This window comes from Thermobia domestica, chromosome 1 (assembly GCF_964235325.1).
Source record: "Thermobia domestica chromosome 1, izTheDome1.hap1.1, whole genome shotgun sequence".
NCBI classification, from domain to species: Eukaryota; Metazoa; Arthropoda; class Insecta; order Zygentoma; family Lepismatidae; genus Thermobia; species Thermobia domestica.
In genome coordinates this window covers 83,912,563-83,926,690 of record NC_137454.1, presented here as the reverse complement: position 1 = coordinate 83,926,690, position 14,128 = coordinate 83,912,563, and the positions used below count along the sequence as shown (strand labels likewise).

At 34.9% G+C, this 14,128-nt stretch overlaps 1 protein-coding gene across 5 annotated transcripts in view; it reads left to right on the top strand.

The window, feature by feature from the left end:
* Nucleotides 1–14,128, top strand: part of LOC145686719 (uncharacterized) — a 327,737-nt gene that overhangs the window by 287,110 nt on the left and 26,499 nt on the right. The window contains exon 1 of one of the 5 annotated variants that reach the window (XM_081760355.1): nt 12,173–12,299. The exons of the other annotated variants lie outside the window; for them this stretch is intronic. The gene's annotated coding sequence lies outside the window, so the exon portion shown is untranslated. Of the gene's footprint in view, nt 1–12,172; nt 12,300–14,128 lie in introns of those variants that run through there. 5 annotated transcript variants of the gene reach the window in all.

Sequence of the window (14,128 nt, the reverse complement as noted above, 5' to 3'; positions counted from 1 at the left end):
ACCTTTCCTTTAATATAAGATATTTTTAAACAAATTGCAAATTAAAATATATTTTTGAAAAATATTTGCCTTTCAAAGAAGTAAATAAAACAGGTAAGAACGCCATACAATCCAACAGGAAATTAACTACATATAAGCAGCAGGAACATATAAAATTTCTTTTGCTCTCATCTCGAATATATAAGGTGGACTAATTTCTTGATACATCTTAGTAACTTTTAAACTATTTGGTCTAGGAATTAATTCGTGCGGTTTTACAAAAGATGGCATAACTAGCTTATTGTCCCATAGTTTCGTTGATCCAAACATGCGTTGAAAACTACTGTCATTGAGCATCTTGTTTAGTATATGTCAGTTGCTTGAAGCGGAAACAACAACATTTTTTCTTCAACTGAAAATGGCGCATTTTGTGCCTGATAAAGTGTTTTTGCGGGGAATTATTCTTCATTGCTTTAACATGAAGAAAAGTGCTACCGCAAGTCATCATATTTTAGTGGAAGTGTTTGGTGACCATGCTCTAGCTGAGCGAACGTGTCAGAAGTGGTTTGCACGGTTTAAAGATGGTGATTTCAGCTTGGAAGACCAAAAGCAATTTGGACAGCCAAAAGAATTTGAAGATGAAGAATTGAGAGCATTGCTTGATCAGGATTCGTGTCAAACGCAGGACGAACTTGCAGAAGCATTTGGAGTTGAGCAAACAACAGTTTCCAAACGTCTCAAAGCCATAGGAATGATTCAAAAGATGTCTTACTGGGTTTCACATGAATTGAAAAGAAAGACGTTGAAAGAAGAAAAACCGTTTGCGAATTGCTGCTTCAAAGACAGAAAAGGAAAGGATTTTTGCATCGAATTGTAACTGCTGATGAGAAGTGGATTCATAACGAGAATCCTAAACGAAAAAAGGCCTGGGTGAAGCAAGGTGAACCAGGTCCTTCACAACCGAAACGAGATATTCATTGTGCAAAGGTTATGCTGTATATATGGTGGGATTTGAAACGTGTGGTGTACTATGAACTTCTGAAACTTGGTGAAACTATTAATGGACACCGCTATTGACAACAATTAATGCGTTTGAAGCAAGCTCTGGCCTGAAAACGACCAGAATGGAATAACAGGCATAATAAACTTATTTATCAAGACGATAACGCTCGACCACATGTTGCAAAACCGGTCAAAACCTATTTGGAAAATGTCGGATGGAAAGTGTTACTCCACCCGCGATATTCACCAGACACTGCTCCGTCTGACTACTACTTGATCGATTGCATGAATAACGATTTGATTGGACAGCGGTTCACTTCTTCAGAAAATATCGAAAAATGGATCTTTGATTAGATTGCGTCAAAAGATGAGGAATTCTTTCGACACGGAATCCGTAAATTGCCTGAAAGATGGGAGAAAGTAGTGGCTAGCGATGGACAATATTTTTGTTAACGTATTCATTTACTTTGTTTTTGAAATAAAGCTTCAATTTTTATTAAAAACCGCACGAATTAATTCCTAGACCAAATAATAGATACTAAACGTTGAAATTTCATACAATGCAAATATAAGAGAAGGACATTGAATACTCTACAATACAACCAAATTAACAGTGTTGCCAATCCAACATAAAGTTATATTTTAGCAAAGTACTGCGTCAAGTTATTACACATTTTAAATCTACGTGTAAAACAGAAACTTACAATTCCACACTAATTATGCAGTGTTGTAAACTAAGGACACTACAGTATCACAAACTCCAATAATAAGCAAATTTTGAAGGATTCTGTAACAATAATAATACAATTGACATGGACCGTGCAATGCACATCCGAAATATTTTAGTGTCAAATCTACGGTCATTATATGATGTATTTCGAAGAAGAAGAAAGGAAGTTACGAAACATTAAAATTTATCTTTTTTAAAAAAAAAAAAAAAAATTTGAAAAAGTGTTTAGGTAAATATCACATACAATTCCATAGATGGTTTTCAATAGATATAAAGATTATATAACACCGTTCTTAGCAATTTGACATCTCAAACCATTCGGAGATATGAAAAAATTATTAAAATTGATATATTGCTTAAAATGGCATATTAGCGGGAACTCGTATTAAAACAAGTTTTGATTTACTTTGCTTCTACTGTATAACATTACAGCAATGCTTTTTTGGTAGGTGTAATTACAAGAAGTTCTCGAAATCACATAATTTACAAATTTCACCATTATTTACTATATCTCCAGAATGATTTGAGGTTTTGAACTGCTGTAAACGATATTCTGAAATTTTGAATCTATTAAAATTCGTTTATACAATTGAATGAGATATCTATCTAAGCAGTTTTTTTAAATTAATCCCTTGTATCTTTATTCCTATGCATTTGAAATCTATGGTATCATGATCATAATATTAGACACTAAAGTACTTTAAATTTGCATTACCCAGTCTATCTCACTTGCGTTAGTACTAATAAAAAGGTAACCAAAATTTGGGTGTTTGTGATATTGTAAGGTCCTTAGTTTCCAGCACTGAATAACAAATGTGACATTGTAGGTTTTCGTCTAACATGCAGATTTCAAAATGTAATAACCTGACGTAGGTGCCATTTGAAAAATATAACTTTATGTTGCGTTGGCAACACTGTTAATCTGATTGTATAATAGAATATGTGAAATAATGTGCAATTTCAGCGTTTTTTTAGTTCAAAAGTTACAAGGGCGTATCTAGATAAATGGTCCACCATATATATATATATATATATATATATATATATATATATATATATATATATATATATATATATATATATATATATATATATACGATACCCTACTTTATTATTATTACTATTATGGCGGGTCGTTTTGTTTCAGTTGAAGATAAAGGAAAAGCCATTTCAAAAGCGTTTTCGAGTTTGTTCCTTTTTTTTTTTGTTTTGTTTTGTTGTGTTTTGTTCGCGATTGAGATGGAGCCAAGGATTTTATAACATAGAGGATCTACCCTTACAACAAAATCTTGAAGCCATACGTCACAGTTTCGCCACCCCTACTCTGCCCACTCCGCCCAATAGGATCGCAATGTTTTGAGCCAACAATCATGGCGGAAACGAGTTGAGTTGAGTTGATTTTGGTTTAGCGTCCCTTTCAGCAGCGAGGCTATATGAGACGTGGACCTACTGATTAACGTGGAATCCGAACCACATGAGCTCTCGCCGGGGATCGAAATGGCGGAAACGAAAGTAGCCAATCAGACGATGGCGGAAACGATAGTAGCCAATCAGACGTGCCGATGCTCGGTTGTTTTCTGGCTTCATTGATTTTATAGAAGGAAGATACATATGGGCAGATCCTCTATTTTTATAACATCCTTGATTTCCTCAGCCTTAGACTTGGATTCATGACTTGTAAGTAAAAAACATTAGCAGAAAATCATTACATGCAAAAAGCTCGACGGGCAAAAATCATTTGTTATGTACTGTTATGTTGATTGTGGAAAGAAACTATTGCAATAGTACATTACCAAGTATAATTATACTAGCAGAACGGATATAATAAATTGTCCAAATGTACGAAATATTTTCTCGCTAAGCTAGATGAAAGATTATTAGCCCATTTTGATCAAGTACTTGACGAATTTAAACTATGCTATACATACTTTATAATTCCACCTCCTCCGAAAAATCGTTAATAATAATAATAATAATAATAATAATAATAATAATAATAATAATAATAATAATAATAATAATAATAATAATAATAATAATACTATAATAATAATAATAATAATAATAATAATAATAATAATAATAATAATAATAATAATAATAATAATAATAATAATAATAATAATAATAATAAATAAATAATAATAATATTTCTATATAACTTTGAAGGAGTCATATTCTGTTAACATTGAATCTTATATTTTAAAAAGGAAATCGACAGCTATAGGTTAATACTTTTCGAAATGTATGAAAAGCGACCGATTCGGTAATGCATAATTTGAATATGAGTTTGTTTATTTAAAAGGTCTGCAAAAGTTTAAATAATTTACCTTATTCCTTTTACTAAAATAAATTATGTTACGTACTGGAATATACTAATATGTAGTTTTAATTCTTGGGTCCAAAAGAAGCATGTTAACCAGATCAGACTGATTATAAAGCATACAATATGTAACTCTTCAGTACAATCCATTAAAAATGTTACCTTTATTTTAGCGAAAATGAAACATGTAACTTCTGGATAAAATTAACACTTAGACTGACGCCATATTAAAAACTTTTTGACCCCTAGGCCACGGACAATATAGAAAGTATCATGATAATCAATATGTATTATTGTTCTGAGCCAAAAAATGTGTGTATTTTCTTTCTAAACCAATTTCTCCACAGACTGCACGCGTTTATTATACCAGCAGGCTGGCTAAATGAAGCTACCATAAGAAACTGGTGATCAGTGTGCAGTGTGCACACATCTGCTTAGGCAGTTTAGCTTGAGGAGCAATAACTCTATGTGCCCATATGATGGGCTGCCCGGTGCCACGGTATTTTACAGCGGCAGCCCATGGTGTGAGCAACACGGCAGTCTATAGTGTTAATGCGACAATGGTTTAATCGACAAGGCGTCTACCTACGAACAGATAGCCTGGTTCGAACCTCGATGGGATGATTGGAACCTATTTTCCCTGGTTCAAATGTTGCTCTGTGATTGATCAAATTTCTATCAAGTGGATATCTGGGAAAAACTGGGGGAAAGACGATCAGAGCAGGGTGCTTATCAGTGACCGCATCATATCCTCTGAATACCGCGGTAATAAAAGTGTAAAACCGTATTTTTAGACTGCCCGTGGGCATTTTGCCTTCCCCGAATGGAGTGTGTATACCTACGTATATCTTCTGATTTAATAAAAGTAACGTTTCTCATAGTGTATATGTTCTGAATTACAACTACTGATTTCATAAAGTAAGTTCTTCATCGTAAATCTGTTCTAAACTGTAACAACTGAACTAAAGATGGACATTAAATATATTGTACAATAACACCATGAATGTTTTTTCTTACTTCATAAATATCATTCTCTTTAGCAATGAGATAATGTTAAAACATTTATTTTGTTAGATTCTTTTCACCACTTTTATTGGTTATAAATTTTAATGTAAAGTATACGTTAATATCGTGATAGTTATAGATCTCTGATTTAATCTGATGCTGCTCTTCCTTTTTCCATGATCTTGGAATAGCTTATTCCGAAATATTTACTCCTAAACTATTCCAATCTGTAGATTTTACCCCAGTTTCAAATGAAAGTGGGTGTCTTTTCTTATACGAGCGGTTTCAGAATTTTAAAAAAAGGGAATTGAGACCTTATGTTTGCATCACAAAATTAAGTTTCAGAATATGCTGGCAATGTGTTCTTTGAGTATATATATGTAAAATGGCTGGAAAGAGAATAAAATACATTGAATTTCAATTCAAAATTGTGTATCCTTTAAAACACTTGCGATGTACCAAGTGATCGAAACTGGATTCGCCTCCCCCCCTCCTTTTTTCCGTGTATACGCGTATGACTACGAGCATCCAAAAGCAATCATTCCATGATCTTACACACATAACAACACAACGAATTTTGAGAAAGGAAATTTTTGTAAATTTTTTTGGTCAGTACTCCAGACGAAACCGAAACTTTCGAGGCTGGATTTGGTCTCGTTTCGATTGTTTGTCTTGGTCTCAGTCTCGTCTCGAGAAAGTCTTGTTATGTTGAGTGTCGGTCTCGTCTCGATTTATAAACACTCGCCTCGATTTCGGTCTCGGTACTATCCCTAGTCTTCCAATGTGATAATGCGCCAATACACACAACCAGGCGTCGTGTGAGAAACATCAGAATGATCTTCGATATCGATCCTCATCCACTCCGTTCCTTTACTCTAACATTGTTAAACATCTTTGATCAATTTTAGAGTAGCAAGTCCGATGCAAATTTTATTCTCCATTATCTCTGACACAACTATCATTCATTCCAGATAAGTTGATAAGCAATCAAAACAAATTGTCCTTTTTCCATCTCGTTGTTATTGCTATTGAAAAGGGGAAAAACAAGTCGTTAATCTTGACAGGCAGGAACACTTTTTAAAGATACAATATCGTGTAAAATTCTAAACTTTTTCTTTTTAATTCGCAATTCGCTTGCATCTGATGTTGAGAGGGCGTTCTTTAGGCACTGTTAAACCCTGTTACCAACAATTACCGTCTTAAATTTATGTCTTTAAAAGAAATATTGATTATCATTTATATATGTAAAAAAAATGACTTTAGTCGTATATTTTAAATTAAGCTTCTAGACATAAGAAGTTGTGAATCTATAGAATGAAAACGAAATGTAAAGATGTTTGATGTCTAACTCCTCCTAGACTGCAATTTTAATGATTTTTTTGGGCACATGAGTGAATTATGCCCTAACTTAGGCTTTTGCAACGTTAGTTTTCCCGATAGGCATATCCTAAGGGGTGCAGGAGATTCAAAAATGTATGCCAAAAAGTACAGAGTCTCATCAACCCATCAAGTAGAAAGATGAAACTCCTTATTAAAAATAACCAATATTCCAGCATTTGGGGGGGGGGGAGCGGAAATTTCCGTTTTAGTGAGGGAAATGGAGCATATAAATAAAAAAAATAATGTAACAATATCTGGCAGACAACTGCTAGAATTTGATGATTATTGTCACATGAGTGGACCATGACGTAACTTAACTTATCACATAATCAGCATGGGGGAGAGGGAGTGACATGAAAAAGTTTTCAATAACGACAGATATTAGTGTAGAATTCGTAATTTCCGGGTCGCTAAGATGAGTGGTGACACTTCCCGATCTCATTTAAGTCCAAATTTATTGCACATCGTCATAAAGATTAGAAGAGATGAGAGTGGGAAAGGGATAATATGTAAAAATAATCGAAAATGTCTGATATTAGTGACTACTACATAGTTTTTAGGGTTGCTGTGATTAATATAGACATTCTCGATGCTGTTGAAGTCCACATTCCTTCTCTATCGTCATAAGGGTGAGGGTTGTGAGAAGAAAGTATCTTGTAAAATGAATCGGAAACAACCACTATTAATGTTTAATCCATAGTTTTTGGCGTTGTTGAGATGAATAGTGTGACATCCCGCACATGGATCTGTTTATAAACAGTCAACACGTGCTTATATTTACAACAACTCCATGTGCGTCCTACTACGAACTACTACAGTAGCAGACGACAAAAACACCAGCGACGCTACTAGTTACGTGACGAAGTAGGACCACTAGCGAAGAAGGACCACGAGAAGGATCATCACACTAGAGCAGTTATAAAACTTAGAAGACTTCCACATTTGATGTCAGTCTACGGCTGGTCACCTTCACGCTCTCAGTTTGCCTGGAGCTTTGAGAGAAACCTAACCCAAAGCCTTAAGTTTGCTCGAAACTCTAAGTCCCCTATTCCGCCCACTTAGTTTGCTCAGAACTCTGTGGATTCATAACCTCAGCCACCTAGCTTGCTTGGAGCTTTGTGGTTTTCTACGGGGGCGGGGGGGGGGGGCTCTGCTTAAGTAGAGCATTGGAGATCCTAAATCCATCCACTTAGCTTGCTTGGAGCTCAGTGGAGATCCTTTCCTAGGCTGCTTGGTTACCGGGATACCTTTCTTTACGATTATTTAGAGATTATTTATATTGGAGTGATTTTGTACCATATCGTTTATAACAAAAAGATTTTTATAATAAAATTCAGTGGTGGGAAAAAACGTTCCCATGTATAATTATTCTCTACCTAGAATAACTTTACAATAGTAACACTTCCGATGCCGTTCAAATCAAGTTCACTATCCATCAACAAGCTGGAGAGAAGGTGTGAGAAATAGTAATAGGAAGGGATAACATGTGAAAGTAATCGGAAACGACCGTTAATAGTATTCAATCCATAGTTTTCGGGGAAGCTGAGATGAATAGTAACACTTTTTATGCCGTTTAAGTTCAAGTTTAGTACCCATCGTAATAAGAATAAAAAGGGGTGAGGAGCTGGGTGGAAATGGGTGATATTATAAATCTTTATCATTGCACTTCCATTGAAATGAATGTCCTAGGGGGGGGGGGGCGTAAGAGGTTCAATAGCTTAAGATAAACCTATTCTCTCCGTTCGAGAACAAACATTTCAGAAAATTCGTTATAAAGTTGTTTGTCATGATTCTTTCATTAAAGAGTCGGAAGAGCTTGTGAATTAAACCAATCCTGTTGAAATTCTACCTTTTTTGTTTTTTTATTTATATTTTTATAAGTGCGAAACACGTTTAAAGGGTGCCGGACGTGACATGTGTCATTTCCAGTTCCATTTTATCACTCTGATAGTTTTCCATACAAATTGTATTGGTTCTTAGATTTCATATTAATGTATGAATACAGTTAAGTACCAATACAATTCCCAACTTTGTCATTGTTTGCAATTCCAACAAGATTTCACAACCCAAACAACCCAAGAAAACAAAACTGTTCATTCAGATTTACTATTAAACAAAAAGATTTGTTACTTATTTCATTAATAAGATAAATGTAATAAAGTGATTAATAAAGTGATTTAAAAAAGGGATTTCTTTTTTAGATATATTTATTTACATTCTATATATACTTCCGCGTGTGGGGTTGATGACGGAAGAGGAACTCCTAAATTTACGTTTATCTGACGTGCTTGAGCGTAATGGGAAGTAAACTTGTTTTGGTCTCCTATTAACTTATCTGAACGAACCATAAGTGTTATCTACTTACGCATGAAGGCTGCTCTACTATCCTTCTGAAAACGATCCACGAGTTATAATGCCTCCGTTGAGTGACCAAACAATTGCATTTTGTTAGGTGTTTTCATTATTTTGATGTCAATGCACTGGATACTAACATAATCGAGAGCGAACTAAATTCGTTACGCGTGGCTTCCAAACATTTTTTTTTTTCAATGGTATTCCGTTCTGGAGATCTTCTTTTGATAAATACATTTTTAAAGTCAATCCTCAAACTAGGCATGTACTGAGAAACATTATTGAAGAAAAGTTAATTATAGGTACGTTAAAGCTACCATTTCAATCCGAACTTTTAAGTATAATTTTGGAGGGTTTTTTTTTGTTGTTGTTTTATTATGTATTTTTTTGTATGGGTTTTGCTAAAAGTGCGGGCGGAGGTCTAGGAATAAGTTAGTTCCAACTACCCTGATATATAGACAATCCACAGAATCCTAGTAAAATAAAACTTGTGTTGTAATTCATTTTTCCGGATTAATTATTGGTTAGATTCTCGAAGTATTTATATTTGGGACAGAAAATAACATTATTTTCATAATTTAGAAACTCTAGAAGTCTCTACATGGAACGTGCTGCAATCAGACAAGGAAGTCAACCATAACTCACCCAAAGAAGATGACCACCAGTGGCGGATCTAGAAGGGAAAAACTCGGGGGCGGGGTGGCTACAAGAACTCGACTATGATAGATATATCATGAGTTTTGCAAATCATTTTAATTTGAAATCCATTTACACACCTCGTTAACAGGAACTAAGAATAAAAAATGAATCATTCCTTTCACCAGTTACACTTAGACATGTAGTACGAATTAGCAATTATTAAGTTGAAGGCATTGCGCTATATATAGACCATATATATATATATATATATATATATATATATATATATATATATATATATATATATATATATATATATATATATATATATATATATATATATATATATATAAACTTGTAATTAACATTCAAGTTAGGAATTGCCAGAGAAAATAGATGTTGAATTGTCGGAGAGAATAACTCATCACTCTTAATGTTATCTTAGAAGTGTCCAATAAAGAATAAAGAGCAACGTTTACTATAAACTTTCAAAAATATATAAATAATAGCTTCAATTATTATGTCACCCAAAAGCTGGGGGGCCTAGGCCCTCCCGGCCCCGGGCTAGATCTGCCTCTGGACTTCACTTCGAGTCGTTTTCACTTGTGGCATATTTCTTCTTGTTGAGTATCTTTGTTTTCGTTACATTACATAATTCTTTTCACAGCTCTAGTTGGTTGGAGTTCAGCCCTCTTTTCAGTACTCAGTCTTTATGAGAAATGGACCTATAGTCTCTAGTTCGTTGGAGTTCAGCCCTCTTTTCAGCACTCAGTCTTTATGAGAAATGGTCCTATAGTCTCTAGTTGGTTGGAGTTCAGCCCTCTTTTCAGCACTCAGTCTTTATGAGAAATGGACCTATAGTCTCTAGTTCGTTGGAGTTCAGCCCTCTTTTCAGCACTCAGTCTTTATGAGAAATGGTCCTATAGTCTCTAGTTGGTTGGAGTTCAGCCCTCTTTTCAGTACTCAGTCTTTATGAGAAATGGACCTATAGTCTCTAGTTCGTTGGAGTTCAGCCCTCTTTTCAGCACTCAGTCTTTATGAGAAATGGTCCTATAGTCTCTAGTTGGTTGGAGTTCAGCCCTCTTTTCAGTACTCAGTCTTTATGAGAAATGGACCTATAGTCTCTAGTTCGTTGGAGTTCAGCCCTCTTTTCAGCACTCAGTCTTTATGAGAAATGGTCCTATAGTCTCTAGTTGGTTGGAGTTCAGCCCTCTTTTCAGCACTCAGTCTTTATGAGAAATGGTCCTATAGTCTCTAGTTGGTTGGAGTTCAGCCCTCTTTTCAGCACTCAGTCTTTATGAGAAATGGACCTACAGTCTTTAGTTGGTTGGAGTTCAGCCCTCTTTTAGCACTCAGTCTTTATGAGAAATGGACCTATAGTCTCTAGTTGGTTGGAGTTCAGCCCTCTTTTCAGCACTCAGTCTTTATGAGAAATGGTCCTATAGTCTCTAGTTGGTTGGAGTTCAGCCCTCTTTTCAGCACTCAGTCTTTATGAGAAATGGTCCTATAGTCTCTAGTTGGTTGGAGTTCAGCCCTCTTTTCAGCACTCAGTCTTTATGAGAAATGGACCTACAGTCTTTAGTTGGTTGGAGTTCAGCCCTCTTTTAGCACTCAGTCTTTATGAGAAATGGACCTACAGTCTCTAATTGGTTGGAGTTCAGCCCTCGTTTCAGCACTCAGTCTCTATGAGAAATGGATCTACAGTTTACAGTGAAAATCAAATTACTGTAATCCATTCAGATTTCAAGACTTTCCCACCGAGAATCGAATTCAGGACACCGTACAGGTAAAGGAAAGCTAGGTAGCAACTACACCGGCAAAGAGGGACTTTCCAGTATTTTGTTTTTCAAATTTTAGTTTTCCTCTGACAATTTATACAAACCTCTCCTTGGTTTGACTATAGCTAGAAACAAAGAGTATGTTTTTTTTTTTAACATAACAGTAATTTTGAAATTCAACGAACTTAAAAGTTCGTTGCTAAATTCTCTGTATATATATATATATATATATATATATATATATATATATATATATATATATATATATATATATATATATATATATATATATATATATATATATGTGTGTGTGTGTGTGTGTCTGTTATTTGAAAATTTTTCAATTTTTTAGCCCTCCATTGGATAGAGCTCTAAAAACTATTTGAAAGAAGTGATGGAATTTTTCGTGCCATTCTTACCGAAATATTGGCCAAAAGAGTTCCGATTTCGGGAGATTTAATGAGCCATATCTCAGGAACTGTAAGTCATAGAGAGATGATATTGGTGTTGATCTCTCGATCTCTTGATCTGATCTACCAATATTGATGCAATATCAATACCAAATAATTATTGCATCTTTAGTTATTGATCTATTGAATTTAATCAAATAAATTTAATACACAATTTCATATAAATTTCGAAAAAAAAATTAATTCTTTTTAAGTTCGTTCTGGCAATGCTGTTCGAGTATTCTCAACTATTTTATTTTTAATCTCGCAGTTTAAAGGCTTCTGTTAAGCCCAGATTCTATTATTATTGTGGGCAACCAGACTCATTTGTAACTAATGAGATGCACTGAATTGTGATTTGATGGTTCTCTAAACTCACATATGAGTTTGGTTTGTTGTTGCTACTCGCCTCAGGCCAGATTCTATTTATAACCTAACGACGGTCTATAACCTAACGACGGTGGAAGATTTTTCAAAGTAACACAAATGATCATTAGTTTTAACGACTGATAGCTATTATTTTAGTAACATAATGTTGTCACAAGGAAAAAAGAAAATCTATGTTCCACAGATGCCTTGCTCTGTCTTCGTGTGAAGGGTGATAGCTTTTATACCGAATCAAACTGAAGTGGTAACCTTCATCACATATTGTGCCAAGTGATGTAAGTGAAAAGTTGTATAGTGAGTATATAGAGAGTTTCTAAAATTCGATTGGGACAAAAATACTGCTATTTTATGTTCCGGCCATATTTATTTCGAAGATTCAACCTAAAGGTTGACTAGTATAAGTTTGAAGTAATAGTTTTAATAGCATGATGAGGATTACCTATCCAGTTTCTGCACTATGCATGCACGTACGCATGAATTCATTTCGAGAGGATCCAAAACTTTTCGGAGGATCAACATTCAACATGAGGATAAATTATATTAAAATTTGTAGACTAATTTAGTTAGGAAAGTCAGCCTAACCGGTTAGCGTGCACATCTTTGGCGTGGGAGACCCGAGTTCGATTCCTGGAGGGATCTCATATGGTTCGGATTCCACGTTAATCAGTAGGTCCCATCTCATATAGCCTCGCTGCTGAAAGGTAACGTTAAACTTAAAATAAACTCAACTCAAGGAAAGTCAGGGATTTCGGAGGGTCCGAACCCCCAAAAATAACCTACTGCGTACGTCCATTGCACTAGGCTTCATCGTATTGAAAAGAAAAAAAAAAGAAAAAGAAAAAATATACCATCATCGTATTAGACAAATTTCTATGGATTCTGAGTCACTAGAGGAACATGATCCTATTGATTCTATCGGGTAGTGCTGTGATTCTTAACGTGGCGATACGTACTCCCTTAAGGAGTGCCACGAAATTTTATAATTTAAATATCATAAAGAATTTAATAATTAGTTAAAATCGAGACAGACTGTAGCAGTCAACACCTTCAGCGGTAGTAATAGTGCTCAGTGCTATATAGAGTCATTTTAAAAAGTAATTGGTATCACTTCATAATATTATTATTATTATTATTAAATATTATTTATAAGTAGGTAATAAAAATATCAAACAAGTGTGTCGCGGTGTCCTGGATGTTCAGTAAAGTGTGCCGTTAGTCAGGAAAGAATGAGAACCACTGGGGTTGTGAATTAGGTTTTGGTTTCAAAGTTACAATGTTGCTGTTGGAGATAATGAGTTGATTTTCAGTTTAACGTCCCTTTCAGCAGCGAGGCTATATGAGACGTGGACCTACTGATAAACGTAGAATCCGAACCACATGAGTTTCCGCCCGGAATCCTGTTGGAGATAAGTACAGACTGTAAGTCAAAATTAACTTGAGCGGTTAGTGTATGCGCCTTTGGCGTGGGAGATTCATGTTCGATTCTGGCGGGTGGTTCGGATTCCACGTTAAAACTGTAAGTTCACGTCTCATACAGCCTAGCGGGTGAAAGGGACGCTAAACTCAAAATGAAAATAAAAAATAACTTGAAGGAAAAAAGGGCATTTGTTCCACACGGGAAAATCATTAAAAGATGGGTATGAAGGATGTCATTAAAATTATGAATAAATCTATCATCACTATAAAAATGTTGTGTACAAATATTACCTGAATGAACGCAAAATTACCCTTCTTTCAAACTTACCCTTCTTTGTTTGTTGAAGTATAGCATCCTTTTCAGCACCAAGTTTGTATGAGGTGTATACCTAAAGTTTAAGATGGAATCCGAACCACCAAGCTGTGGTCAATGCACACGCGATAACCACGTAACCAACTGGGAGGGTTGCACCACCTTTCAAAGGTATTCCAAAAATAAAAAAAGTAAAAGATCAAACCATAGGAAACTATTAAAACTATGAATTATATTGTCCCAAATATGCATTTGTCTTTTTCTATTTTAGTTGAACGCCCCACAATAATACTCCAAATCTAAGAGTGACAGTGATGATGGTATTGAACGAAACGGTAGAGTGAAGGAAGTGGAAAAAGACGGGAGAACTCCCAT